Source organism: Microcaecilia unicolor, unplaced genomic scaffold, assembly GCF_901765095.1.
Source record: "Microcaecilia unicolor unplaced genomic scaffold, aMicUni1.1, whole genome shotgun sequence".
In the NCBI taxonomy this organism is placed as follows: Eukaryota; Metazoa; Chordata; class Amphibia; order Gymnophiona; family Siphonopidae; genus Microcaecilia; species Microcaecilia unicolor.
Genome location: NW_021962903.1, coordinates 215,361 through 241,147, shown reverse-complemented (window position 1 = coordinate 241,147; position 25,787 = coordinate 215,361).

Sequence of the window (25,787 nt, the reverse complement as noted above, 5' to 3'; positions counted from 1 at the left end):
TACTACTACTACTACTACTACTATTTAGCATTTCCATAGCGCTACAAGGCATACGCAGCGCTGCACAAACATAGAAGAAAGACAGTCCCTGCTCAAAGAGCTTACAATCTAATAGACAAAAAATAAATAAAGTAAGCAAATCAAATCAATTAATGTGAACGGGAAGGAAGAGAAGAGGGTAGGTGGAGGCGAGTGGTTACAAGTGGTTACGAGCCAAAAGCAATGTTAAAGAGGTGGGCTTTCAGTCTAGATTTAAAGGTGGCCAAGGATGAGGCAAGACGTAGGGGCTCAGGAAGTTTATTCCAGGCGTAGGGTGCAGCGAGACAGAAGGCGCGAAGTCTGGAGTTGGCAGTAGTGGAGAAGGGAACAGATAAGAAGGATTTATCCATGGAGCGGAGTGCACGGGAAGGGGTGTAGGGAAGGACGAGTATGGAGAGATACTGGGGAGCAGCAGAGTGAATACATTTATAGGTTAGTAGAAGAAGTTTGAACAGGATGCGAAAACGGATAGAGAGCCAGTGAAGGGTCTTGAGGAGAGGGGTAGTATGAGTAAAGCGACCCTGGCGGAAGATGAGACGGGCAGCAGAGTTTTGAACCGACTGGAGAGGGGAAAGGTGACTAAGTGGGAGGCCAGCAAGAAGCAGATTGCAGTAGTCTAAACGAGACTGGTTTTGGCTATTCACCAGTTGCTGCAGGAGGCGCAGGACTGGGGATGGGGATGTGGCTGGTGCTGGGGATGGTGTGGAGAGGGCTGGAGGTGTTGGGCCCTCCTCCTCTTCCTCAAGCGGAGGCATATCCTTCCAGGGGTCCTCCTCCTGCTTCACCACCAATTGAGGCAGTCCTACCTCCTCTTCCTCCTGCTCCTCCTCCACCACTGGAGCAGACATTCCTGCCTCCTCCTGCTGCTCCTCCTCCTCCTCCTTCTGCTGGCGCCCTGTGTATGTAAAAGGATTGTCCTTGAGATCAGCACATTCAACATGGCTTGCATAGTGCAGGAGCTAGCTGGCTGGCATAAGGCAGGAATGGGGAAAGGTGGGGTCAGTGATGAGCCCTGGGCTAGACACATGGGGTGTGAGATGCATGAGACAACATGACAGGGAACCCAGGAAGCTGGTCTGAAAAAGGAGTACACTATAAGATATATTGGCAGGGAACACATCTTGACATTACTTTCAAATCATGCTATGACATCCACTAAGAGCAGGACCTCAGGCAAGAATACCATGAAAGAGTATCCACCCCAGAAAGGGGGATATAGAAGTGAGGCATGTCATCTCATTCATCTCAGAGGAGGTTAGTTGGAAGTTGCAGCCACACTCATGGAAGGGTAGATGCAACCTCAGGCCTTGATCTGGGACAGAGGTGTTATGACTTACTAGTTGCTTATTAGCCACATGGAAACTGATATTGTACAGGACATTAGCATTGTTTTAACTCTACTCCTCACAATGTAACTATAATCATGTTATAACTTATTGTACTTCCATCGTTACAATGTATTGTAAGCCACACTGAGCCCGCAAATAGGTGGGAAAATGTGGGATACAAAAGCAATAAAATAAATAAATAAATTATTAAATACATACATTTATATAAAAAAAAAAAAGCAAAAATGAAACTGCTTGCCAGGTCTAAATATTGACCCATAAGTTTGTAGTTCCACATTTAAATAATGTGAGCTATCAGTTATGAAAATTCAAGCTAGAAATGCAGCTTTTTTATGTCTAAGATGTTACAAAATCTCTTGCAAGCATCACACTTGATAAGCAATTTGAGAATAAAACAAACAATAATGCAATTAACAAAGGGGCCCTTTTTCTAAGCTGTGTTAGGCATTAAAATGCTGGACATGCTTTGGCATCCTGTGGTAAGTTTGGAATTACCACATGTAAAACACATACAAAAGAAGTTTTTGATTTTCTCCATGGAGGGAGCATATTGAGGGTTGGAGAATGGGTCTATACTAATCAGTTAGCGCATCTACATTAACATGTGCTAATTGATTAGTGCAGGATTAATGCATGAGCCCTTACTGCCTACAACATGGGTGGCAGTAAGTGCTCACACGTTATTTTATGTTAAAGGACACAAGCTAATGGCCCAAAAAGAAGCACAAAGGGCTTTCAAGAATGGAACAAGTACACTTTTATTGATGACCTGACACAGGCTGTGTTTTGGCGTAACCTAATGCCTGCCTCAGGGGTCAATTCAATCAAACAACATTAAATGCTAGAATAGTTGCTCATAAAGCAGTAACTCATCATGATGATAATCCGTACCAAAGACAGAATTAGTTCCTGGTGCGGAGCAGGACGCCAAGACAACATGCCAAAAACCTCTTTTTGGACTACTTGTGCCTGTGTTCTTTGACCCTCTTCATTGCATGCACAAACTAATGGCAACAGTAGTGCATGTCCATTAATTTGAAAAAAATTGTGGGAAAAATGGCCTTAGCACGTGGAAAAAACCAGTGTAAGGACGTGCTAAGGACAACTTTTCCTGCAGCTTGGTAAAAGGATCCCAAAGTAAACTAAGTACAAAATTAAAAGCCCTTTTACAAAAGGGCCTTAAGACCTTAGGTGCACTTAGCATGTGAAAATTCTTACTGAGGTTTACGGTAAGTTTCCCTTTTCTGCGCTCTAACCCAATGTTAAATATTTTTTGAAGGGAGTGTTTCATGAACAGGGAATAGGTATGGAAATGTTATCCAACAAGCGTTTGCTAACTGGATAATTCATATTTAATATAGGAGCACTTACCCCCAGAATCAATAAATGACACCTAATGATCGAAGATGCACATGCAAATTAATTAACTTACAGGTCATGCGCTATACATTAACTTCTGCAGGCTCTATGAAATTTGGAGGATGATGCAACACTGTAGGAGGGCCGGGAACCACAGCAAGTATGGAAAGGTAGGCCTCAGGGTGTTGTGTGCTTTCAGTGGCTGCAATAATGGAGACAAGGCCACATAAAAGGGCCCTTTTACTAAGCTGTGCTAAAAAGTGGCCTACACTATGACTAGTGCATGTATTTCCCCGAATGTTGAGGCCACTTTTAGTGAGGCTGGAAAATGGTTGCATTTTCCATTTCTTCAATTAAAGGTCTTGCGCTAATTTCCAAATTAGCACATGGCCATTAGCGTGGGAGATCTTACAGACTCCTATTTATTAGGCAGTAAGGGCTCCTGCATTCATTGTTCCCTCTAAGCTGAGCAGGTGTCCTCCAATAGCATTGCTACCAGTAGGGGGTGCTGATTCAATATTGTGTTTTCAATCACTAGGGACAGGCAGGTTCCCTGGAGTCCTGCAGAACTTGCCTGTCCTTCACTATTGAAAATGTGATAGTGAAACAGCACCCCCCCCCCCCCCCCCCCACTGACAGGACTGTAGATGGAGCTTAGAGGGAACAGTGCCTGCAATAACTATGCATTAATCGGTTGGCATATGGCAATATAGCTGGGCCCGCGCCTACTCTCTGCCCCCAAACACGCCCCAAGTGCTAAAAAATAAAAAGTATTTTTTAGCTCAAGGGAAGCACATACAGATCCCAAAACTACCGCAGGATGCCTGAGCATGCCCCATGGTAGTGCATTTTCCCATATAGTAAGCACGCGTTAGTGCTTACCGCATCTTAGTAAAAGGTCCCCAAAGTTTGATAAGCACTGGTGTAAATGCCAGTACATACATTTATGCTCTCTCCTAAGAAGGTGTAAATGTGTATGTGTACCCTATCGGTGTATATGTGTTTTTTTATAAAATATGTGTGTATATTGCAAACGTCCTTCTCCCAAAATATGCCCTTGCTGTGCACAAATCATGTAAATGTAGGAATACACTTTCTGCCGCATTCTGTATAGGTTGATCAAAGTTGGGCATGCAGTTTTGGGCACAGATCCACTAGTAAATTAATTTTGCTAATATATAATTAAGGATTGTGGCCTCGTTAATTAGCAGTATGTTTGTATGTAGGTTTCATTTGATTTGATTTGATTTATTGACTTAATACACTGCTTGACACAATTTCATGTCTAAAGTGGCTTACAATATCAAATTTATAACAAACCATTTAAAATGTCATATAAAGGAAAATACAGATAGAAACAAATGTAACCTGCACAGGGCTACATACAGGACGTGCATGCAGGACGTCAGGACTCACAGAAACAAATCAGTGAACGCACCAGAGACCGGCGCTGATGAAGACTTCCCCCGCCAGCAAAGGTACCTGGAGGCGGTGGGGGAGGGTCGGTGGTGGTCGCAAATGGCGGGGGAGGGTCGGCGGGGGTGGAGGGGTTGAAAGTAGAGGGGGTCAGGGCTAAATCTGTGGGGACCCATGCCCCTGTGGCCCACCTAGCTACACCCCTGGTTGGTGTAAATGGTCATGCCTAAATGTAGCAAAGAAGAAGCACAAATGGGCATTTAAGAATGGAACAATCAGGAGTCCTTTAGAGGTTCATTTACCAAGCTGTGGTAAAAAGGGCCCTGCTCTAGTGAGAGTGACCATTTTTGCCACGCGCCAGGGCCCCTTTTATTGCAGCAGGTGAAAATTAGAAAAAATGAAATGGCCATGTGATAAGTTTGCACTTGCTGCATGGCCATTTCAGAAGGAGCATTTACTGCCACCCATTGAGGTGACAGTAAGGGCTCCCACACTAACCTGGCGGTAACCGGGCAGCAAGCGGCACTACCTGATTACCGCTGGGTAACCCCCTGCAGTAATATTTTTCCTTAATTACTGCTAGCACCAGAAATGGTGCACACTGGGGTGGAACTACCTCCAGCACCCACGTTGGGCCAGCGGTAGTTCCGGATTGGCACGCAGCAAGCCCCTTACCGAACGCCAACCCTTTAGGGCCCCTTAATGAATAGATTCCTGATTGTTCCACTCTTGAAGACAATTTGTGCTTCTTTTTTTCCCTGTCTTTGTTGATGTGCTTTTGGACTCTCTCTTTTGCTATATGCCTAAATTTAGTCATGGTTTCTGGCACTTAGTACTATTCTATAAACATAGTAACATAGTAGATGACGGCAGAAAAAGACCTGCACGGTCCATCCAGTCTGCCCAACAAGACAAACTCATATATGCTACTTTTTGTGTTGTGACAAGGCTACATCCCCGATGTATAGAGTGATGCAGCAAAACCATGAACTACATATCCCAGAATGCATTTCCAGTCCTAGCAGTGAGATCCCAGGGGATAGGCAAGCTGGCCATATACCGTCTCTGACCACAAGAGGGAGGGTGAATGAAGGAGCCAGTTCCCCTGGACCCGCAATCAGTATCATGCTGCCCACCTGTAATAGGGAGGGGTGGGCTGAGAAGCAGGAGGAGGATTGGATGGAAGAGGGAATTAATCAGCCTGAGCAGGGGAAGAAAGCAGAATGGAATGGGAGCTTGAGAGCTGAGGAAGGCAGCCCCTGAAGGTTTGGAAACCTACATGGTTTTGGGAATTTATTTTGGTTTAAACCCTGCTTAAGTAGAGAAGCCTGTTTTCTTTTGGGGAAACCCTGAGTGGTGGGGAATTACTAACCTGTTTTGAAACCTGATTATTGTGAGAACCTCTGAAGTTGGAAGGCTTGTTTATGAAGGAGGGCTGCCTGGTGGGAAGAGGGGTTCAGTTCAGGAGGAGAGGAGCAGTGCAGGCTGAAAATCCTTGGGTAAGACAGGTCCCTAAAGAACTGAAGCAGGCTGAAATACCTTGGGTGGAAGGAAGTCCCAAAAGTATTGAACCTCCTGAAAGTAAAGGCTGCTTGGTGATTAACACTGTCTTGAGGGGAAATCCTGCTTGTGGGACAAGTACTATTTGTTTGCTACTGACTGGGACCAAAAAAGCAGGGATTTCCAAAGGACTATTGCATTCCCCTCCGGGAAGGGGGCAAAGTCTTTGTGTAATTGGTTGATGTACTAAGCAAGGCAGAACAGCCCTGTCTGAGAAGCAAGTCTCTACTCTGGAGGGAAGTTTTGTTTATGAATCTGGAAAATAAAGGAATGTTTTTGAAGTATTTCCTGGTGGCAGTTTGTGAAGTTCTGGCTATTCATGGGAGGCAGCTTCCTCCCCCATACTGGAGAAGCGGGCCCGTTTACAGTGTATATCTTACCTTGATTTGTAACTGTCATTTTCAGGGCACAGACTGTACAAGTCTGCCCAGCACTATCCCTGCCTCCCAACCACCAGCTCCGCCTCTCACCACCGGCTCTGGCACCCAATCTCGCTGCCTAACGCTATTTATTTTTGTGCCAATCTTCAGGTGCCATTTACTGAATTTACCCATATTGTTGATTTGGTTGAATAATTGCTTTGCTATTGTCTTCTAGACTGCACTGCCCATGGTTACAGCCTGAGCAAGAATAGGGTCACTTTAGAAGTGTCAACTTTTACTTAATATTGTGTTAGCGAAATAAACTGCCCAAAAGTAAATAGACCAGTTTGCTTGCGTGGTTATAGATCTTTTGTTCAGCAAACAGCCCTGTTCTATTTCAGGTTTACATGGTCTTTTAAATAATTACAGTTGATTTCCAGCTTGGTTGTTCAACTTAGTCTGCACTTTCCTTGTCCAGTCACCAAAATGAGGACCACATGAGGAAGGAAGGAAATCAGGAATGGGGACATAATCAGATCAGAACCAAACTGCCAAGAGAAAGCTAGGTTCATTCACTTCTTCGCACACTGCTGCCCATGCAGCTTACAGTAGCTCAACTCTGTAACCAGTTTCCTAGCTAAAATTTCAATTATCCACCCACACCTCCTTCCATTTGCTTTACTTCCTCAGTAAGCCTCCCTTTGATGAACTATGAATGCTTTTGAGCCAGCTCTGAATGTGAGGTGAGTTGTTACTCCTATTGACTTTTGATATCCTTATTGTGAGAACAGGGAAGGAGGGATGGAATAAAAGACCCATTGTAATGTAATGTTGTACATATGTTCGTAATGAATGGTTTCTGCTCCAAGGAGCTTATTGTCTAGTAACTCCCTGATGCAATTATAATAAAGTAGATTATGAGGGACATTTTCGATATGACATCCAAATGGCAAAAAAAAAAAGTTTATCAGAAAACAAGTAAAATCGAGCCTTAACTGAAGAAGTAAATAAGCGTTTTCTGATATTTGAAAATACACAAAAAAAAAATTCCAAAATAAGACATATCGCAAATCTCATAGACTCTTTGATTTTAAAAAATCCAGTGTGCAGCAGTACTGGTCCATGCATCCAGAAAACATCTGTGGCAATAGTAGGACGTTCCCTCCATGTGCAGCACATGTATACCTCTGCACCTGGAAGAACATTTCTCATTGTGCAAGGAGACAAATTTTTTAGTGCAGGAGTCTGTGTTCATGGTCTTCCTGTGCCTGAGGCCAAGTTGGTGACAGCTGAGGGTTCACAGGAGGGCACCCTGGGAGAGGAAGAGCACGCTGAAGACACCAGCCAGGAGCAGCCTACAAGGGATGAAGGGCAGGAGCAATTAGTGGTGGAATATGCCACCTCCACCCCCACTTCCACCCCCCCCCCACCACGGCATTTGCAGATTGCCTAATAGAGACAGTCTGATGAGGAACCACAGCCAGCCCATAGGGGACCCTACTGCCACAGGTGGCAGGTGCTACAGCTGGCCAACAAACTACTGAGGCAGAATTTGCAGCTGGCGGATTACCGGCAACAGAAGCTAAAGCTGCTGCGTGAGAGGCTCCAAGTCCAACAGGAGTGTGGGCAGATGCTGCGGACCATGCAGCAGGAGAGATAGGAGCCCACCCAGAATATCTGGCAGCAGCTTCTGAGGATCCAGCGAGATCTCCAGGATTACACAGTGGCCTTAGCAAGCACACTGCCCACACAGCAAGTGCATGACCCTCCAACTGAAACCAAAGAAACCACCAGTCCTGCAGTCCACACCACCCAGACAAACTTCACAGCACCCATCTTAGCTGCAGAGTCATCCAAGTGTCCAAGGATGGAACCAACAGCACCCCAGGCCAGTGAGACAACTATGAGGTCAGGTTCCTCAGGGGCATCGGACACTTCCTTGCTTGATGCTGGGCCCAGCAGCAGATCATCCACCCAGCCAATCAGGTGGTCAGATTTCCAGGGTGCAGCACAGGCAGCAGGATGGACTGATGACTGTGAAGACAGTAGAAGTCCCACAGGGGAGGACTTAGACACATTTTCTGCTCCTGCAAAGCCTGGGCCATTGCCAGCAGCTTGGGGACAGGGTGGGAGAGGTGAATCCCAGAAAGGATGGAAGGGGATGGACTGTGAGCCTACTAATTGCCATGCTGTGGAGGTGTGTGCTGGGGAGGGGGGTGGGAGTGTGTGTGCCTGCAGAGAGCATTCCTGGTCAGTGAGGTCCAAACTGTCATCCACCTCCAGCAAGGTGTGAGCCAGTATTCTTCATTGATATGCAGGTGTCTCACCACCACAGGTGTAACCCAGTAACCCCAGAAACGCCACTGAGCACATCTCTGCCTACTACACCTCATGAGAGCCAAACCCAGCACCTGCACCAGCACACAGTCGTGAGACACACACCAGTTGCACAAAACACTCACTCTCTCACCACCAACATACAGTCCTGACACACACAGCTACACTACTAACCACTTACTCTTCCACCACCAGTAAGCAGTTATCATGCAAACAGCTGCAGCACAGAGCACAGTGACAAACTGGGACTGGACAAACAGAGGAACAATGAGAGACAGAGGACAAGCAGTTAAGGAGGTACAATGGGAGGTGTGTGGGTTTGATGAGGAAGGAGACCAGATATAGAGGGATGGGTGTGGCTGGGGGGGAATAGCAGGTGTGGGCAAGGAATCAAGGAGTCCAGGAGATGAGACACAGAGGAGGCAAGGCAGGAAATGTGAGGGTCAAAGGGTTCAGACTGAGGCAAACAAAAGTAACAAAGCACTCAGTAACTCCTCCACCAGAGGAGTAGCCTAATGGTTACTGCAGCAGGCTTTGATCCTGGCAACCTTGGTTCAATTCCCACTGTAGCTCCTTGTGACCTTGGGCAAGTCACTTAACCCTCTATTGCCCCACGTACAAAAACTTAGGGGTCCTTTTACTAAGGTGCGCTGAAAAATGGCCTGCGGTAGTGTAGACACATGTATTGGGCGTGCACAGAATAATTTTTCAGCGCACCTACAAAAAAATGCCTTTTTAAATTTTTGCCGAAAATGGATGTGCAGCAAAATGAAAATTGCCGCACATCCATTAGCAGTAAGGTCTCACGTGGTAACCGGGCATTAATGACCTACGCGTGTCAAATGCCACTTGACGCACATAGCTAAGGCGTACCAGAAATTTTTAAATATTTTTTGGATGTGCGTAGCGGACGTGCACCAAAATTGAAATTACCAAAAGGGCCATGTGGTAACCGCGTGATAACACCAATTTGGAGCACATTTGGTGCATGTAGGCACCTACCTAGCTTAGTAAAATGGCCCCTCAGATTGTGAGCCCCCTAGGGACAGAGAAAGTACCTGTATATCATGAGCACAGCGCTGCGTATGTCTAGTAGCACTATAGAAATGATTAGTACTAGTGGTAGTAGTAGTAGTATTTCTTACAAATGAACAGACTGCAGCAAAAAGTGACTCACACATGGGTGGGTGGGTGGGGGGGGGCTGCTCAGGCATGCTCAAGGGACCCTTTCCAAAAGGTTTCCCTGAGTTCTGGGACAGCATGTATCCATCAATGGTGCAGTAGGATGACGTCACCTATACATGGCTGACTAATCCTACTTGTCCAGGGAGAACAACCACTTCTACCTCTCCACTCTCCAAATCAGCAAAATCACACATGGATCCAAAGACAGGTTTAGCCTTAGCCTAGATGCTTTTAAAGAATCTAGGATAAGGCTAAAATAAATAAGCACGTCTAATTCTAGACCCAAGAAAGTAGTTTTTGTTTTCTGTTTTTGCCAAAAAGCATTCATCATGTAACACCGCCATGCCACCCCCAAGAAACTTCCCCTCTGGGAACGTCTTCTTTTTGGCGACTATTAGATTGGATGGATTTTTGTTGTTGTTGTTTGATTATATGCTTTAGATGTTTATCTGTAAGAAATACATATATCTGACAGTTATTACATATTTTGGATGTTTTTTTTTGTTTTCTTTTGATTATAAGCCCCTATATTAATTACTAGTGTTTGACAGAGAAATTACTGAGGAATTATTTTCAGGTGAAATCAAATTTACAACATCCATTTGCATTCCCACCTGCACTGAAGTCTGCATTTCATTTTGCAAATTCATCTGAATATATCTTGTGAATTGAAGAAGTATCATTTCAGATATCATGTTGCCTTAGAATGCTTATGTAATATGCTAAACTTGAAAGCCTCCCACTGGTAAATGTACACCTAAAAATGTGAGGCATGATATGGTATGTAGTTTCTACCTCATGTAGCAACACTGCTTGATACAGTGAAAACCAAAAGGTAGGACAGTGAGAATAAACACAAATGGGGCGATAACACATAATTCACAAGCAAACAGAAAATATTTCTTCCGTTTATTTTATTTCATTGTATCAGTCTTAATAGTATGCCTATGCTCAATTGTTCCCCATCATCATTTTTCTACATTTCTCTCTTCTCTGTGCCCTCTCATAACTAGGTTTTACCCTCCAGTTCTCAGTCTCCCTCTTTCCCCTTATCTCTCATACTAATACTTGGGGCTTTCCGTCTTCCACTCCCACCCAGCACTCATTTATCTTCTACCAAGTCTCATTCCCTCACCAGCCCCAGCTCCTTAGCTGTCAGGGAAGGGCTCTAACGACCACTTTAGTGCATCCCCCCCCCCCCCTGAGTCCCTCCTGGCATCCAATCCCTTTCTTCAGTCTCTTACTCACTACCCAGCTTCTCTCATCCCCTTCAAAAATCTGTCCCTTTTGTCTGGCTCTTTATACTGTGTCCCTCAATGTTTTCTAGTCCCTCCAGATCCTTCACACCATCTCTCACCACCCCCAGATACTTCCCCCCTTCAACCTCTTATTTCCCTCCTTCCACATTCTTAATTCCCTTTCCCTGTTCTGACCCCCTCTCATCTTTTCTCTTCAGTCTTTTCCTTTCTCACTACCTCAATCCAGACACTTTATTGTTGCAGGAATTACCACTAGTGTTAGCAGAATCTGTGGTACTTCAGGAGTCAAACAGCACACACCAGAATGAGGGAGAAATCTTCTTTATTTGCCAGCAAACAAAGTAGGACATCAGCATTAAGTCTCTTCTTCTCTTTCTCAGCTCTCTGTGTCTTGTGGCTTCTGTCTGTCCTCTTCAGCTCTCTTCTCTTCTTCTCCTCAGCTCCTTCTTCTGACGTAAGCTGCTTCTGCTCCCAGTTATATACAGTTCTAACCCCCTCCTAGCCCCCCTTACTTTCCAGATGGTAAAGAATAGATTAATTACCCTGTCTGAACCAATCATTTCTATACATATATTTCAAAAATATCAGTTACATAGGTTTGATATTTTCTAAACTGACCTATGACCTGGGGCCTCTCACGCTAGACAATTGGGCACCAGAACTCTTGCATTTTATTATTATTCACATACTCAGCTAACTTCATAACTTAGGGTCATTGAGGGGCTAAGGGCCAATCTTACATTTATTATTCTCATATTCCTAGTCAACTTCATACTAACTGCTAACTGAACTCTGGCATTCATTAAGGGGTCAAGGGCCAGTCTTGCTTAATGGCATACAGATATAGTTTGTTATTACTTTCAGGACCATCCCTACATTTACCTATAATTAATCAAGACTTTTCTTGACCTCTTTCACCTATTAGCTTCATACATTGAACTAGCTAGGACTGTGGATAATTCAAACCAGATGATGACCTTTTCAACTGCAGTCTTACTTATAAAGTAACACTGAGTTGAACAGACATTCCACACAGAATTATTAATTACACAGAATAAAACATATTCTAAAATAAGCAGAAATCAAAATTCCTTATAAGGCACAATCTAAATATTTATAATGGTATCTATAATATCTATATCTAACCTGTTTCCTTCTAACTAGCATTTTAAACTAATCCTTTTACCTACAATATGCCTTGCTTTGCTGATCCCCTCAAGATTTAATGGCCTCCAGCTGTGGTAAAATAATATCTATGAACTAGCCTTAACCATCCATCACTCACAAGGGTCAAAGAAAGTTTCTCTCTCTGACCTTTTTAACCTTTAGCCCAGCAAAAGTTAGACATTTGAGAATCTAAACCAGATGACATTCCTTCACTTTACAGGACTAAAAAGTTGAAATAGAATTTAAACACCAAGCTTTAAACAGAATTAACAATTTCTTTTGTCCACTGCCTCATCACCATTTCCCTCCCTCCTTCCTTCCACTCTGACCCAATCTCATCCTCTTCCTCCACCCAGACACTATTTCTGTCCTTTCATCCCTTCCCTCCAGTGACCTCACCCCATCCATCCCATTGAAGCTACTCTTTCTTGTTTCTCGCTCTCTCTCCCCAATCTGAATTTCTTCTTACACCCTCTGCCTCCTTCCAGAGGTCATAAACCATCCCTAGCTCCTCTACCCAGTGCAGCTGCCTATCATAATCCACCTTCAGGCACACAGCAGGAGACATGCTTAGCTTAACTGCAGGTCATCATCAGCTGCCCTGGGGCAAATCTTATGGGGTAAGACATAAAATTTCAGCAATCATGAAGAGACTGGCTTTGCAGCAGCAGAAGATGGCATGCAATTAAGCCCCCTCCCTGCCCATCTTCAAATCCTTACTCAAAGCCCATCTCTTCAATGTCACCTTCGGCACCTAATCATTTTACCTCTATCCAGGAAATCTAGACTGCCCCAATTGACTGTCTGCACATGTTGTCCATTAGATTGTAAGCTGACTGCACATGTTGTCCTTTAGATTATAAGCTCCTTCGAGCAGGGACTGTCCTTCTTTGTTAAACTGTACAGCGCTGCGTAACCCTAGTAGCACTTTAGAAATGTTAAGTAGTAGTAGTAGTCCTGCCAGCTCTAGCAAGAAGACTAAAGTCTCAGACAAACTCAAAGCCCAAACCGATCCACCAGGTTCTGAGGATGCTCAGCTTCCCCAAGCCTCTTACATCTTGTGCTGGTGTATGTTTCTGTTTCTAATTTGTAGTCCCTTATTCCGTATTTGGTTAATGTCTGTCTATCTATGTTCTATGTGTGGTATTTTGCTTGCATATATTTTCTGCATGGGGATCTGTAGCAGTTAGCTTATTCTATTTTTTTTTTTTAATTTATGCAAATTTAACATATTATAACAAGTGTCAAATATTTGAAAAAGAAATATTGAGGATTACAAGCACATATATTATAAGTAATATATACAAAAAAAAAAAGAAAAACAAATTAAATTCCCCCTATTAAAGTCCACTATAAGAGGGGTGAAGTTTAATTAAGGAAAGAAAATAAAACAGGAAACCAAGCAGAGGAAAATACAAGACAGGATTACTTTAAGGCTTCAACTATCTATTACAGCAGAACTAAGATAAAGATATCAAAGCAGTTGAATTAACCAGCAATTTTTCTTCAGTTGGTACACTACATCTTTGTTACTGAGGAAAGTGGTTAAGATAGCTCAAAAATAAATATTTAACATTCTTATACTAAACAACACACCTGCAAGGAAAACATGTTCTGTTTTCTATGGTCAGGTGTAATTTTACAATGCTGCCTTTTGTAATATAGATTTTTTGTTGTTGTTGTGATTTGAGTCCTGCTGGTATAGTATGGAAAAGTTCTGAGGGCCAGATGCACTAAACTTAAGGAGCCAGCAATGTGGTTTTTAAACCAGTTCTAGCGAGCAAGTAGTAAAACAAGACATGCACAAAAGGGTTCTCTGAGCCATTTTCCTCTCACAGTAGCAGCTAACGAAAACGGAATTCAAATGATCTACAGGTTATTATAATGCGCATGCAAGGCAGATGCACAGCCATTTTCCTATCCCATGCACCGTGGATAACCTAATGGGAGGTCTGCACCTCTCGCTGGGGTAGCGAGACCCATGCAGAGGAGGACGTCCATCGCAAAAATCGGAAGAAATAAAACGTCCATGTGCTCGTCAGGGACGTCCTTTCAAGTACCTAACACTTGGACGCCCTTCACTCAAAAAAAAGGATGTCCCTGACGAGCACTTGGACGTTTTTCCCTTCAGATTTTGTGATGGGCGTCCTTCTCTTGGACGTGTTTTTCTTAAGTGCCTGAAATGACCACCACCGAGAATCGGGGATCGGGACATGCGAGGATGCCCAAAAAACTATTTGGATGTCCCTTTCAATTATGCCCCTCCAGGTCTCTCTCAGCCAATCACAGCGCGTTTAGTTGTGATTGGCTGAGAGAGACCTGGAGGGGCATAATCGAAAGGGACGTCCAAATAGTTTTGATTTGGACATCCTCGCACGTCCTAATCCCCGATTCTCCCTGGTGTGGTCATTTCGGGCACATAAGAAAAACACGTCCAAGAGAAGGGCGCCCATCACAAAATCTGAAGAAAAAAATGTCCAAGTGCTCATCAGGGACATCTTTTTTTTGAATGAAGGTCGTGTATGAAGCAGTCTTTGGCATGCGCAGAGCACCCAGCATAACGCTTGGCTGCTCTTCACATGCTCAGCTGGCTGACTGGCTTCCCTTCCTTAGGAAGGAAATCGCATGCAAATGAGCTAACAGCGAGCAGCTGATTTGCATGCAATTTCCTTCGTGCATGCCCGTTTTTTACCGATTCACTAAGGGATCGGTAAGGGAACGGCTCTTTCCGTGGAGTTAGTGCATCTGGCTCTGAGTGTCTTTTTTGTACAGTTTTGCGTTACTTCACAGACTGTCTGGCAGTGGATGGAGCTTGTGTTGCCATTAGTGACATCAGAACTTGAATATAATTATTTTCTCTGCTGGATTGTAAAGTAAAAAGTTTGGTATAGAGATTTTGAAAGTGTGATTCTTTGGTTATGGGTGGTAAAGTGAAGCATCCTAGTTCTGCAGTGCACTCATTACCCTTATTGTTTATCATTTATTTGTTTACTATATGGTCACTTATTGCATAGCAAAACTAGGAATTCCATTATATGATAGGACAGTACAGACAAAACTTCCATACTGAAGAATAACATAGACACTCATTTCAACAGCCATACACAATTATCTAATGATTTATGTCTCCTTGTACAGTATTCTGCATACCTGCATGGTCTTCCTACTCAAACAATGTTATATTTCAAAAGCTGTTTGGTAAAAATAAGTTTTCAGAGCTTTATGGAACTGAGGGTATGATTGTTCTAACCTAATTAATTGTGTTAGGGAATTCCACAATGCTGGGGACAAAAAGAAAAATGCTGCTCCACGGGTGGATTCCCATCTAGCCCTAGAAGGTGGTGGAATCACTAGTCTGTAACGGAGCGTTCGCAACAGTGTGTATGGAATAGTTAAGGTTGCAAGGTAAGATGGAGTAGCTGTATGAAGCACTTTATATGTTAAAATGAGAACCTTAAATTTTACTCTTAAGTATATCGGGATCCAGTGAAGATCACATAAAAGAGGAGTGACACTTTTGCATTGAATGTCACATGTATGATTATCTCCCAGTTGGTGAGATGTCATATGTTTGCGCCCAATGCAAAGAGCTCCTAGCTCTTAGAGAACGTGTCCGTTCTCTTGAGGCTAGAGTAGCAGACTTGGTGGAGCTGAGGGAGACAGAGAGGTACATAGAGGAGACCTACAGGGATGTTGTAGAGAAGTCCCACCTCCAGTCTAGTAGCCCTTGTGCTACCTTGGAGCAGGGAGGTCTCCTAGAAGGACAGCATCACCCTGGTGAAGTAGGAAGTACTCCTGTAGCCAGGACCTGCCCACCAGGGGATGTATTATCCTCTCGCACCGAGGATATGTCTCCAAGTGCTGCCCGGGAGGGAAAGGTTAGGACAGCTGTTGTAGTTGGTGATTCGATCATTAGGCATATAGATAGCTGGGTGGTTGGTGGACGTGAGGATCGCCTGGTGACTTGCCTGCCTGGTGCGAAGGTGGCGGACCTCACGCGTCACCTAGATAGGATTCTAGATAGTGCTGGGGAGGAGTCGGCTGTCTTGGTACATATGGGTACCAATGACATAGGAAAATGTGGGAGAGAGGTTCTGGAAGTCAAATGTAGGCTCTTAGGTAGAAAGATCAAATCCAGATCCTCTAGGGTAGCATTTTCTGAAATGCTACCTGTTCCACGCGCAGGGCCCAAGAGACAGGCAGAGCTCCGGAGTCTCAATGCGTGGATGAGACGATGGTGCAGGGAGGAGGGGTTTAGATTTGTTAGGAACTGGGCAACATTCTGGGGAAGGGGGAGCCTATTCCGAAAGGATGGGCTCCACCTTAACTAGGGTGGGATCAGGCTGCTGGCGTCGGCATTTAAAAAGGAGATAGAGCAGCTTTTAAACTAGAAATGGGGGGAAGGCCGACAGTCGCCCAAAAATGCATGGTTTGGGAAAAGGTATCTTGCAAAGATACCTCACAAACAGGGGAGATAGGGTTTCTGGATAGTGAGGTTGCACAACAGACCGTGGTAGGCCAGATGCCCTTAAAATACAACTAAAGATCAGACAAAAGATGGCAAAACAATAGTGTCAGGTACTAAGCATCATGCAAATAGGAACAACAAACATACTCTGAAATGTCTATATGCAAATGCTAGGAGTCTAAGAAATAAGATGGGAGAGTTGGAATATATTGCACTAAATGAAAAATTGAATATAATAGGCATTACCGAGACCTGGTGGAAGGAGGATAACCAGTGGGACACTGTCATATCGAGGTACAAAGTATATCGTAGTGATAGGGTGGACCGGACTGGTGGAGGGGTAGCATTGTATATTAGCGAGAGCCTTGACTCAGATTACAAATTCAGCAGGACACAAATCACACCTTTGAATCATTGTGGGTTGAAATTCCATGTATAAAAGGGAAAAAAAAACGGTGATAGGAGTGTACTACCGTCCGCCTCACCAGGATGAGCAGGTAGACGCAGAAATGATAAAAGAAATCAGAGACGCGAACAAAATGGGCAATGTGATAATAATGGGTGACTTCAATTATCCAAATATAGACTGGGTAAATGTAACATCGGGACACGCTACAGAGGTACAATTCCTTGATGAAATCAAGGACAGCTTTATGGAGCAGCTGGTGCAGGAGCCGACGAGAGAAGGAAAAATTCTAGACTTGGTCCTTAGTGGAGCGCATGATCTGGTGAGGGACGTTATGGTACTGGGGCCGCTTGATAACAGTGATCACAATATGATCAGTTTTGATATCGACCTTGAAGTAACTGTACACAGAAAGTCAAATACGTTAGCGTTTAACTTAAAAAAAGGAGACTATGATAAAATGAGAAGAACGGTAAAAAAAAAAAAACTTAGGGGGGCAACTGAGAGAGTAAAAACTGTACAACAGGCGTGGACGCTGTTCAAAAATACCATCATGGAGGCCCAGGCCATACATATTCCGCGAATTAGAAAAGAAAGACGGAAGTCCAAAAGACAGCCGGCCTGGTTGAAAAGTGAGGTGAAGGAAGCTATTAGGGCTAAAAGAAACGCCTTCAGAAAATGGAAGAAGGAACCGTCTGAAAATAACAAGCAGCAGCATAAGGAGTGTCAAAGCAAATGCAAGGCGCAGATAAAGAAGGCCAAGAGGGATTACGAAAAAAAGATAGCATTAGAGGCAAAAAAACATAGTAAAAAATTTTTTCGGTATATTAAAAGCAGGAAGCTGGCAAAAGAATATGTTGGGCCGCTGGATGACCGAAGGGTAAAAGGGGCGATCAAGGAAGACAAAGACGTAGCGGAGAGACTGAATGAATTCTTTGCTTTGGTCTTCACCGAGGAAGATTTGGGTGAGATACCGGTGTCGGAAATGGTATTTCAAGCGGACGAGTCGGAGAAACTTACTGACTTCATGGTAAACCTGGAGGACGTAATGGGGCAGTTCAGCAAGAGTAGCAAATCTCCTGGACCGGATGGTATTCATCCTAGAGTACTGATAGAACTGAAAAATGAGCTTGCGGAGCTACTGCTAGTGATATGCAACTTATCCTTAAAATTGAGCGTGGTACCGGAAGATTGGAGGGTGGCCAATGTAACGCCGATTTTTAAAAAAGGCTCCAGGGGAGATCCGGGAAATTATAGACCGGTGAGTCTGTAATAACTGTAATCCCGGTAGCAAACCTTCAGGGGTGGTAGGCTCCCTTTAGCAGTCCACAAACAAAGTTCTTCCAGACAACACAGCTTTTAGTTCCAAACAGTTTATTTCCCCTCCTCCACAAAATCTCAGTTCAAGGGGTTAAAGTCCCATTCAGTTTCCAAACTAAAGCAACAAGAAAAAAACTTCCCTTTAAATCCAAGTTCTCCCCCAGTTCAACAGCCGGGGTTTCAGTTTTAAAAGTCTTTCCACTTGGGTGGTTGCAGAATGGCAGTACACCGCCCACAACACAGCTAATTGACTCCTGTGACCACCCACTGCCTTCAGTCCCTGCAACTCTGCCCCAAAGTACAATTACAGTCCATGTCCACTGGTTCCTCCAAACCTGGTGTGTTGGTCTCTCCATCCTCTCCTTCCTCCAAACACTCCATTAACTCTGCTTCTCTGCTAGGCTGTTGGTTGGAGACCTCCTCCCCCTCCCAGGTGGAAGGAATCTTGTACTGATTTTTAACCCAAGGGGATTGAGCTTTGTCATCCCTGCTCCCCCTTCTGGCCCTCGCCTGCCATCGCAGCTGCTCTCTCCAGTCCTTTTCCCCCTCCCTTCCACGTGGGGGCCATACCGGGTTTTGGGACCTACCACCCCGATCCCTTCTCTCAGGGCCTTGTGGGGAATGTAGTTTGGCCCCATATCTCCTCCTGAGCTGCTTAGACCCTCCAACCTCCTTACACACCCCCCCTTCAAATAATTGCGACTCCCTGCTTCCTCCAGGCTACTTGCTGGGGAGTTCGCAATTCGGGACAGGGCGTCGGCGTTCCCGTGAAGCTTCCCCGCCCTATGCTGTATTTCAAAAGAAAAAGCTTGTAACGCTAAATACCAGCGGGTGAGCCTGGCATTCTGCCCCTGCATTTGTTGGAGCCATGTCAGAGGTGCGTGGTCAGTAATCAAAACAAAAGGATTGCCCTGCAGATAGTATTTCAGAGTTTCTATAGCCCACTTTATAGCCAAACACTCCTTCTCTATAACAGCGTAATGCTGCTCTGCCGGGTGCAGTTTCCTACTCAGAAAAAGGACAGGGTGCTCCTCCCCTTCAAACTCTTGGGATAACACAGCCCCCAAGCCAGTCTCTGAGGCGTCTGTTTGTAACAGGAAGGGCTTCTCAAAATCTATTCCTTTTAAGACCAGTTCCTGACACAGGAGGTCTTTCAACATTTGGAACTCCCCACGACCTGCCTCTGTCCACTTTAGGACATTAGGGCACCTTTTCCTCAACATGTCAGTAAGGGTGCTTGACCTCTCCGCAAATCTAGGAATGAATCTGCGATAATATCCTATCAGCCCCAAAACTCCCCTCAATTGTTTTTTGATGTGGGGCAGCAGAAAATCACGCACTCCCTGCACTTTATCCCTTAGGGGTTTGATAACTCCCCCTCCCACAATGTATCCCAAGTATTTTACCTCTTCACTAGCAAACACGCAGTTCTTTGGGTTCACTGTTAGGCCCGCCTGCCTGAGGGATTCTAGCACAGCTTTGACTTTGGGCAAATGGGACTCCCAATCTGAGCTAAAAATGACAATATCATCCATATACGCGGCAGCGTAGTCCGAATGCCACCTCAGCAACTGATCAGCCAATCGTTGGCAGCACGCTGCCGCCCCATTTAACCCAAATGGCATTCGTCTAAATTGGAATAACCCTATAGGGGTGCCAAAGGCTGTTTTGGGCTTAGCCTCCTCTGTCAGCGGCACTTGCCAATACCCTTTCGTAAGATCTAAGGTAGTTAAATACTGAGCACGCCCCAGTTTGTCCAGTAAGTTGTCTATCCGGGGCATGGGATAAGCATCAAACTGGGATATGGCATTCACCCTTCAGAAATCTATACAAAACCTCTGAGACCCATCACTCTTTGGTACCAACACCACTGGACTGGACCAGGGACTAACTGATTCCTCTATGATACCTAAGTCCATCATTTCCTGTACCTGCCTTATAATTTCCTTCCTCTTACATTCGGGTGTTCTATGGGGCCTCTGCCTTACAATCCTACCAGGCTCGGTGATGATATCATGGGCCAACAAATGGGTTTCCCCAGGTAGGGGATTGATAACATCCTGAAACTCCTCTATCATTTCCCTTACCCGTTGCATCTGCCCATGGGCTAGAGACTCACCAATAACAGGTTCCCCCCCCTCCTGTACATCACTTAGTTGAGGACCCAACTCCTCTTCAGGGACCGCCACAAACCCTTCTCTCTCTATCCACGGTTTCAATATATTACATGGTAGGTCTGAATCCTACCTTTCGCATGCCTTACCCGATATGTCCATGGGCCTACTCTGGCTGTTACCACGCAGGGTCCCTTCCACTGAGAAGTAAACTTATGGGGGTCTGAGGCCACCATGACGAGCACTTTATCTCCCACCTGAAATTTCCTTACTTTTGTGCCCCAGTCATAATACCCTTTCTGGCTCTCTTGGCTCTGCCCCAGGGTGTCCTGCACAAACGCCGTGACCCTCTGAATCCTTGCTCTTAACTCCCTCAGGTATGTACTAACCTCCCTGGGCTCTTCCTCTCTCTCTACCCATGCCTCCTGAATTATGTCCAGAATGCCCCGCGGCAATCGGCCAAAGACCAATTCAAAGGGGATACCCCTAGGGATGCTTGAATATTCTCCCTACATGCATATAAAGCATAGGGTAACAACTGGTCCCAATCCTCATATTTCCCTTTCAAGCCTTTCCTCAATATCTGCTTAAGGGTTTTATTAAATCGCTCTACCATTCCATTTGCCTGGGGATGGTAGGCAGCTGTGGTAATGTGGCGTATGTTAAAAGCTTCCCACAGTTCTCCTGTCTAGATTTGAAATTGGACCCCTGATCCGTAAGCATTTCTCGTGGGAATCCCACTTCACAGAAAAGCTTGACCACTTCGGTTGCTATACCCGTAGCTCGTATATTTCTCATTGGGAAGGCCCAGGGAAACCTAGTGGCCCTATCCATGACCACTAAAATGTATGCAAAACCCCTAGGTGTTCTGATGAGGGGTCCTACAATGTCCATCGCCATACTTCTCATAGGTTCCCCAATAATAGGCAATGGCACCATAGGTGCCCTGGGAGGGTATCGGTCCACCAACCGCTGACAGGAGGGGCAACTTTGGCAATAATTCTGGACTTCCCTATGTACGCCCGGCCAATAAAAACGCTCCAGCACCTGTTTAAACGTACTCTGGGAGCCCTTATGCCCTGCCAAAGGAAGATCATGGGCCCCTCTTAGAATAAGGCTCCTAAAGACCCTGGGAATTACCAGCTGGCCTCGCACCGGTCCCCCCACCGGATCCTGTATTTCCCTGTACAACAATCCCTCCACCACCTGAAACCGGGGAAACCCGCCTGAAGGCCCCCCTTCCACTTGTTCCCAGGCCCTTTTTAATACCGGGTCATCTCTCTGCTCCTGGCCAAAAGCGGGAAATCTCTCCACCACCTCTTGTGGCCTCCACGGCATAGCCTCTCCTTCCCCCAACCTCCTTAGGGCCCTAGCCCGGCTATGCCTCTCCGCCTGCCGTGTTTCTCTAGCCTTCCTCCCTTTACCCGGTTCTCCCATTATCTCCTCATGGAAAGGGAAGAGCTGACCTACCAAATCCTCCCCCCTATCCTGCGACCCACCCCGAGCCTTCTGAGCCCGAGTAGTCACCCACCCTGTGACCCCTTTCAACCCCCGTACAAACAGCTCCCACTCCCTCCCCAAAATAAGGTCAAAAGGCAGTTTTGGCAGGATCGCCACATTAAGCCACCCTCTCCCCAGAGGGCTCCCTAGTTGGATCCTGAACACAGGGTAGGCGGTTGAAGACCCATGTATGCACCTAATCTGAATCATTCCTACATACTGTCCACCCTCTTCCCCCATGGCGGTGCTCTGGATCTCATTCCACAAGACCCAGGACATCATCGACTGATTGGCCCCCGAGTCTAACAGGGCCTTAACTGTCATCCCTCCCACCTGAACCTCCAGGAAAAAGAAATCCTCGGGGTCTGTTCCCATATGTCCCGCAAAACCTAGTCTTTCCCTACACTCCTTCAGCATGTGGCCGGGCTTCCCACATCTAAAACACCTTCTTCCCCCTGGACTGGGACCCGGGTCCCTACGACCCATACCCTCTTGGCTACTAGGGAGGAAGGGGTTAGTAGGATGTCTCCCTGCCTCAAAATACAGTTCAGCTCCATGAATCACCCCTTCCAATGAGCGCACCCCTTGCTTAATGAGCCACTCGCGCACTGGGGTAGGTATGGCAAACAAAAACTGTTCCACTATAATCTTCTCCACCACCTGTTCTGCAGTCCTCTGTTGTGGCTCCAGCCATTTATAGGCTAAGTCTTTCAGTCTCTGGGCAAAAGCCCGGGGCCGCACTTCCCTCCCCGTAGTAGTCTCCCTAAAAAGTCTTCTATAATGGTCTCTAGTAAGACCTAAATCTATTTTTAATGGCCGCCACTACCTGCTCATAATCCATGGAGCTGTCCGCAGGCATGGCCCGGTATGCAGCCAGAGCTTCCCCAGCTAGGCTTCCTGCCAGTCGAACAGCCCACTGTTCTTTCGGCCATTGCACTGCCCTTGCGATCCTCTCAAATGTAGCAATAAAGTCATCCACATCATCACCCTCCCCCATTCGTCCCAAAGAAAAGGGTCCAAATGGAGGGGTTCCTACCCCCATGGGTAAACCGGCCACTGTACCCGGGGCTGCAACTTTATCCAACAGGCTCCCTATGGCTTGCATCTGACCTTGCACTGCCTGGAGCAGAGGTACATGCTGTTCCTTGGCGGCTTCCACCACTTGCTGCAAGACCTGTTGAGCCCCCTCCTGCTGCTTCTGAAACTGCGCAGCCATCCAGTGAAGCATTTCTTTCTGCTCCATCCTGCCCTGAAAAGAGAACCAAAAACACCAAGTGCGATACCACTTTTTTTTTTTTTCCTAATTACTAATTTGTACTGCTCTTCTCCCACCACTCCCCTTTTACACTACCCCGCCTGGGTTCCTTTGCATGACCTGTGTTCCCCCCTTAGCTTCACACTTCCATCCAGCATTGATCCCCCTTCAGGTACCTCTTACCTGGGGTAACCGCTGGTCTTCGCTTTGCTAAGGGTGGCCTTGTCAGCTTCACTCCGGCTGCTCTGTGGTAGCTTCAATCGAGTCCCATCTGCGGTGCCACTGTAATAACTGTAATCCCGGTAGCAAACCTTCAGGGGTGGTAGGCTCCCTTTAGCAGTCCACAAACAAAGTCCTTCCAGACAACACAGCTTTTAGTTCCAAACAGTTTATTTCCCCTCCTCCACAAAATCTCAGTTCAAGGGGTTAAAGTCCCATTCAGTTTCCAAACTAAAGCAACAAGAAAAAAACTTCCCTTTAAATCCAAGTTCTCCCCCAGTTCAACAGCCGGGGTTTCAGTTTTAAAAGTCTTTCCACTTGGGTGGTTGCAGAATGGCAGTACACTGCCCACAACACAACTAATTGACTCCTGTGACCACCCACTGCCTTCAGTCCCTGCAACTCTGCCCCAAAGTACAATTACAGTCCATGTCCACTGGTTCCTCCAAACCTGGTGTGTTGGTCTCTCCATCCTCTCCTTCCTCCAAACACTCCATTAACTCTGCTTCTCTGCTAGGCTGTTGGTTGGAGACCTCCTCCCCCTCCCAGGTGGAAGGAATCTTGTACTGATTCATTAATCTCATCCCATGGCTTTTCCTACCACCTCTATGCTGATGACTCCCAAATCTACCTTTCTACCCCTGATATCTCACCTTGCATCCAAACCAAAGTTTCAGCGTGCTTGTCTGACATTGCTGCCTGGATGTCTCAACGCCACCTGAAATTAAATATGACCAAAACCGAGCTTCTCATTTTCCCCTCCAAACCCACCTCCCCGCTCCCCCCGTTTTCTATTTCTGTTGATGGCTCTCTCATTCTCCCTGTCTCCTCAGCTCAAAACCTTGGGGTCATCTTTGACTCTTCTCTCTCCTTCTCTGCTCATATCCAGCAGACCGCCAAGACCTGTCGTTTCTTTCTTTACAACATCCGTAAAATCCGCCCCTTTCTTTCCGAGCACTCTACCAAAACCCTCATCCACACCCTTGTCACCTCTCATTTAGACTACTGCAATCTGCTTCTTGCTGGCCTCCCACTTAGTCACCTCTCCCCTCTCCAGTCAGTTCAAAACTCTGCTGCCCGTCTCATCTTCCGCCAGGGTCGCTTTACTCATACTACCCCTCTCCTCAAGACCCTTCACTGGCTCCCTATCCGTTTTCGCATCCTGTTCAAACTTCTTCTACTAACCTATAAATGTACTCACTCTGCTGCCTCCCCAGTATCTCTCCACACTCGTCCTTCCCTACACCCCTTCCCGTGCACTCCGCTCCATGGATAAATCCTTCTTATCTGTTCCCTTCTCCACTACTGCCAACTCCAGACTTCGCGCCTTCTGTCTCGCTGCACCCTACGCCTGGAATAAACTTCCTGAGCCCCTACGTCTTGCCCCATCCTTGGCCACCTTTAAATCTAGACTGAAAACCCACCTCTTTAACATTGCTTTTGACTCGTAACCACTTGTAACCACTCGCCTCCACCTACCCTCCTCTCTTCCTTCCCATTCACATTAATTGATTTGATTTGCTTACTTTATTTATTTTTTGTCTATTAGATTGTAAGCTCTTTGAGCAGGGACTGTCTTTCTTCTATGTTTGTACAGCGCTGCGTATGCCTTGTAGCGCTATAGAAATGCTAAATAGTAGTAGTAGTAGATTTCTAACTCAAGGGTATTGAGCTTTGTCATCCCTGCTCCCCCTTCTGGCCCTCGCCTGCCATCGCAGCTGCTCTCTCCAGTCCTTTTCCGCCTCCCTTCCACGTGGGGGCCATACCGGGTTTTGGGACCTACCACCCCGATCCCTTCTCTCAGGGCCTTGTGGGGAATGTAGTCTGGCCCCATACCTCCTCCTGAGCTGCTTAGACCCTCCAACCTCCTTACAAGTCTGACTTCGGTGCCGGGGAAAATGGTAGAGGCTATTATTAAAAACAAAATTACAGAGCACATCCGAGGACAAGAATTACTGAGACCAAGTCAGCACGGCTTTGTCTGGGGAAATCTTGTCTGACCAATTTACTTCAATTCTTTGAAGGAGTAAACAAACATGTGGACAAAGGGGAGCCAGTTGATATTGTGTATCTGGATTTTCAAAAGTTTTTCGGTTTAACCTTTTTTCCATAGAGGATTTATCTTCAATCGGAGTTAGCGCCCTTCAGCGCCTTCCGGATCAGAATACAGGAGATATTGCGAGTGCTATTAGCGTTTTTTTCGCCATCACAAACCCAGTGATTCAAGGCAATTGTGCCTTGTCATCTGCACGCTATTGCGGCAACATACCGACCCCTGAGGCAGGCACCCTCGTTAGCGCCGAAACACGGCCCCGTGTCGGGTCATTGTTCAATAAAATACTCCTGTTGTCCTAGTTCTGAAGGCCCAGTGTTGCTTTTTTCTTGGGAGTAACTAACGAGGTAAATAAATTTGCTGATGACACAAAGTTATTCAAAGTTGTTAAATCGCGACAGGATTGTGAAAAATTACAA